Source organism: Sceloporus undulatus, chromosome 6, assembly GCF_019175285.1.
Source record: "Sceloporus undulatus isolate JIND9_A2432 ecotype Alabama chromosome 6, SceUnd_v1.1, whole genome shotgun sequence".
Lineage (NCBI taxonomy): Eukaryota > Metazoa > Chordata > Lepidosauria > Squamata > Phrynosomatidae > Sceloporus > Sceloporus undulatus.
The window spans coordinates 143367228-143372872 of NC_056527.1; positions in this window are offsets into that span (position 1 = coordinate 143367228).

Consider the following 5645-nt stretch of genomic DNA (forward strand, 5'->3'; position numbering starts at 1 on the left):
GAACATCTTGCTTGGTAGGATGAGAAAGGACTCACCACTCTTTCTGACCCAAGTCAATATCAGATTTTAATAGGCTAGAGCAATAGATTTTCACTGTTGCTGCAGATGAGTCCTTTTCGCAGCTCAGGTGCCGTGTGCTTGTGATGAGAAGTGGGTTTGTTGAGTCGTCATTTTTCCACGTTATGAAGGTGTAGCCCTTTTTGCAAGGAGCATGAAAGGGCAGTGATAATGAAGACACCCTCATCCCACTTCTCAGGGACAAAGCTGGGCCTAATGTAAAGATCTGATGGGAAGACTGTCATTGCTGAAAGTAATTGCTCCCCCTTTCCCCAAGCGATGGAAGGCTTGCAATGACTTTTGAAGGGTCAGTTTCCTGTAGAGGAGTGAAAGAAAGACAGGTATGTCATTTTTCTAACAAACAGAGACACACAAAAAAAAACAGCCCCCCCCTAAAAAAAAACCTCCAACATTTACCAACTTGTATGTTTCAAAAGAATTAACAGGGATGCACCAATATTGGTCCCAGAGCAACATCAAATACTGAGTTCCTTCCAGTTTGTCTCCAAACACAGTTAAGCTACTGATGGATCTTCATTGGTAAATTTCCTTTTCAGAGCTTTGAAAAAAGATTCTTTGGCAGACTACTCCTAGAGCCTCCAAGTCATTGCAATTAATATTCTAAAAAGTAATTTTTCTAAATGGAAAAGAACACGTGGGATGTTTACAAGTGGTCCTGTGAAGTTTTCCACTCTGTTCAGAGGGGAAGCGAAGTGGAATAGGGAAGAATTTTGATCGAATTTCGCAGTTTGCTCCTCTAGGGATGGGATGGGCTGCATCTGGGCCCCAGGGATCAAAAGAGAAAAAGAAAAGAATAAGAAAACATTGTTTAGAGTTTTAATACCTCCCTCCGTTCTTGCGGTCTTCGGATCCGCACCCCTTGCTTATGTGTGAGGGATAAACGGAAGGAGAATGTATGGGTAGTGTGCTAGCGGCACACACCCCTGCACCCCTGTGCACCTGCGCCTGTATTCAAGCCAATGGGACTTGAATATAGGTGAAGCAGATCCCCTGTGAAAAAGGAGAGGGGACTGTATTATTACATAAGACATTACACATCACATATTACATCACATATTATGACACACACACAAACCAACGCAACCCCAAACCCAACCGACCAAATCCATACTCCAACCATTCATACTCCAACCTATAAAACATACATAAAGATGAGCATATATTAAAACAATTTTGCCATTTATCTCAGTCCTTTCAACCCCCTTCGATCCTAATTCAAACACTCTCTTCAATTTCTGAAACTACATTACATCTTTCATCCACATTTGGTTAATTTTTGTTTCTCACTTCTCTTCGCATGCCTTAAAAAGTAAACCATCTCTCTCTACTGAATACTGAATTTGCTTATCCGATGTATTTAATATTTTAAATGTCTAATGCTTTGAATTTTATAAATCATTTGTTTCTTTTAAATGCTGCATTTATACTTTTACTGCTTTTGTATTGTTTTCAAATTTGTTGTTAGCTGCCCTGGCTCCCTATTTTGGGAGAAAAACAGAATATAAATAAATATGAATTTGAAAAGGGGGGGGGAAGCACAATTGTTTGCCTCCAAATGCTCTGTATGCGGTATGGAGGCATTTTTGCTATGCTGCTCTCTCCTTGGCCATTTTAGGGCCTGGAGAGGTCTTTTTTGTATAACAGGAAATGACTTCTAGTCTCTTCCTTTTGTTAAAAAGTGTGGCCCAGAACAGATGGGCTGAATGCACTGTGCTGGCGCCTATACTAGGGTTAAGGACCGCGCACCAACCGCACGGTCCCTAACCCTAGCACGGCGTGGTGGCGGAGTAATGGCGGCATCCTGTCAATATGGGCACCACCATTTTGACATAAGCCACACACAGCATCTGCATGTCACCACACATCACTTATGTTGCGAGTGCGCCAGTGGTGCACTTGCGACGTCACTCCAGAGCTGCAAAAAGAACCCAGAAACACCGGGTTCTTTTTACTCCGTCAGGATGGTGCATGGTTTGGGGGCTGTACCGTCCCTCCGGAGTTAAAATGGGTAAATGCAGACCGCTGTTTCACGGTGGTCTGTACTGCCCCGTGTCTCTTAGGCCTAATATGTTTCAGTGGAGGTTTGCCATTGTTTTCCCCTGAGGCTGAGAGTATGTGACCTGCCCAAAGTCACTCAATAATAATAATAGTAAATAAAAATTTTATTTCTATCCTGCTTTTTGCCAGGCAATCAAAGCGGTGTACAGCAGGTTAAAATACATCCATATATACATAATACCCCCCTTAAAACAAGATTAAACAATGTAAGATTAAAAACTACACATTAAAACCGACTAAGCTAATGGGTTTCATGGCAGCTTTATGCAAAAGATGACAACCACCACCAAACAACAAATGGAACAATTGTTGGTGGGGAATATTAAGAGAAAATGTCAGTAGTTTCATTTACTTTTCTCTTACCATAATATGTTGTATTATGTAGTGATGGGATATATAGTAATAATAGCATGATTTAGAAGGGTGAGCTCAGACATAGGTGCAGAGATAATATAGGAAATGAGGGCAACTTGCTCAGTTCTGACAATGAAAGTCACCAGATTGGATCTTTTATTTCTTAATAAAGGTTTCCTGAATTTTAAGTACTGAAGCCTGGTTTTATGAAGTTGGAATCCTGCTGTTTTTGACAGAAAGTTCAGCAAATCCTAAAATCTGGGAGGGAAAAATAGTTCCAGAAATGTTCTCACTGGAGGGAAAAAGTGTCTTCTGAGCGCTGTGTAAATCTACAGCGCTATATAAATAAAGCATGATGATGATGATGATGATGATGATGATGATGATGATGATGATCTGCAGTGTGTGATATAGGATGGCCTACACACCGAGAAAATATAGTCTGATGGATAAAACTATGAAATTGCTCAAAGCTGAAAGAAAGGCAGTGTGTGCACTTTTAGACAGAAGTGAGCATCCCTATCACCGCACATTTCTAATAAATGGAAATAACAACAAATATGGACTTAAGAGTTTCCCGTTGTCACTTATTACCTACTTAATGGCCTTTGATTGCCTGATCTCCAATCAATTAGGAGGGTCTAACAAGCCTAAAAGGGAAGACTTCCCCAGGACAGATCTTGATCAGTAGCTCTAAACTTAATAATAGGAGAAGGACAAGAAGATACTTCAAGTCAGCCTTGTGATACTTCAGCCTTCCTGTAAAATCTGTGGTGCCCATATTAATGCACCTTAGCAACGTGCTCTTTTTCTTAATTGCTGCTGACATCTTCATCAAGTTGTCCACAGTGAAGTCTGTATTATTTTCCAGAGAGGCTACAATTAATTCAGAAGCCATCAGGGTGTGTGAATAGTTTAATTGTTCCTCCCAGTGTGCATTCCCTTGCACTTGTCTATGTTGAATAACATCTTCTAACATCACACAATTACAGTGCATAACTTTGTTAGCCCTCCCCCTGGGTTGCTCTCAAACCTCCTATGGTTTGAGCAACTGAAATGCATGCATCTCCTTAGAAAGCTGTTTTCCCCTCTCCCCCTCCCATTGCCCTTAATATTAACTGACTAAAGATTTGTTTTCCCAGGAAATAAGTCTATTGGGATGCAGTATGCTAACTACAATATTAGTTATGTGGAAGCTTGGGGGGAACTGCCCCTCCCAAAAAATGAGTTAAAATATCTTTTTCCTCCTCCTCATTCTGGATGTTCTCCACTGTTTTAAGCTGAAAATGTCTTCAAATCTCCAAGGCTATGTTCATAAATGAAAACTGACCCACATCATTGCTACAAGAGAAGTTTTATTCATGTCAGATCAATGCATCAGGTAGTCTAAGCAGCAGAAGCATCACAGTCCTTTAGCTGATGGGTTCCTGAATGCGCATACATGCAAGTGGTAGAATTGGGCTCCTAGTAAATGAATTGTACCCAGACTATTCCAAGGTCAACACTCCTTATGCTTGTGGCTAGATAGTGGGGTTCCTGGGCTGGGGCACCTACTGACAGACACACAGTGTAAGGCAAATGGAAGATGGACCCTCATGGTTATATAGGGCAGAGCCAAAGAAAGGAAAATGTGGAATCTCACCTCCCATTCTGAGTTGTGAGAACAGTAAAGCTGCTAGAAGGAAGGCTTACTCACCTGGTCCGTTCGCAGCCTTCCACCGCCAGGCTAAAGTGAGACTTTCCAGCAGTAACTGCTAAACACAATTCAGTAGGGAGCTGTTCAGATTTGGCTGTGATGCTGATAAGGACCTTGGAATCCATCAGGAGTGTGTCCAAAGGAGGATGACAAAAATGGTGAAGGGCCTTGAAACCATGCCCTATAAGGAACACCTTAGGGAGCTGGGGATGTTTAGTTTGGAGAAGAGAAGGTTAAGAGGTGATATGATAGCCCTGTTTAAGTATTTGAAGGGATGTCATCTTGAGGAGGGAGCAAGCTTGTTTTCTGCTACTCCAGAGAACAGGACCAGGAACAGTGGGTGCAAGCTACAGAAGAAGAGCAACTCTTTCCAAGATAGCTATTCCCCAGCTCAATCTAAAACAACTTTGACTGCCGACATAGCTGAACATGGTCTGTGGAGGATGAGAAGTGCATGAAGCACTGATAACTAGATGCACGCCATGTGACTACAGAGGAAGAATGAATATTTGAAGTGGACCTCAGATCAGTACTCTTGCATTTTTGGCACTGAACAAATATAGTCTGTAGCTAGGGTTTGCTAGGTTGACCACATATAAGAGTAAAAATTGTTGTTGTGATTTTAAAGCTTCCATGGAAGAAAAAAAAATCACAGGCACTGCTGCTTCCTTACATCTGCACAACATGCTTCACTTATCAATTTTTCTATGTCTTCTACAGAACTATTACAAGTGGAAGTGTAGTTATTCTTAATACCTAGGGCCCTTAACCTTTGTGTTACCTATAAAAGCTTTTTTGATGTTTTTTTAATTGACGGATACAGTTCACCAAGTACATAACATCCTTCCCGGGAATAAAAGTACAACCACAATAAATTAAATAACTAACAAATTGCTGCCCTTTCATAATAGTCATGATCAGGTTCCTGAAGCAGTACTCTCGTTTTGCCTGTATGTCTGGACTCCTGCAAACACGTCTACATACAAGTAAATCCCACTAGATTAAACAGACCTTATTCCTCAAGTAAGTATATATAAGGTTGCAACATTAATTAACATCATGCTGTGCGATTATTGGGCAAAATAACTGCTATCTTCACTTGCACAAACAGGTGCATGTTTTTATTTATGCCACATTTTATCCCAGATTTCAAGAAGGAGCTGAAGCATAGTACTCCCCCCAACACACACACACACACAGAGAGAGAGAGAGAGCGAGAGAGCGAGAGCATTTTATTCCTAACCATAATCATGTGAGGTGAATTAAAACAAGAGACTGCTGATGGCTCTTATCTGAATGCAGTTGCTAGCAGGGCAGCAAGTTATGCAACTGGTTTCAGGACCATGGACAGCTGCAAGTGAACAGTTCCAATGTAATAGAAACCTGAATCTGCATCTCTATCCACCATTCCTGACCAACATCCCTGCACTACAGAAAGGTTGGTTCCTAACTTAGAAGC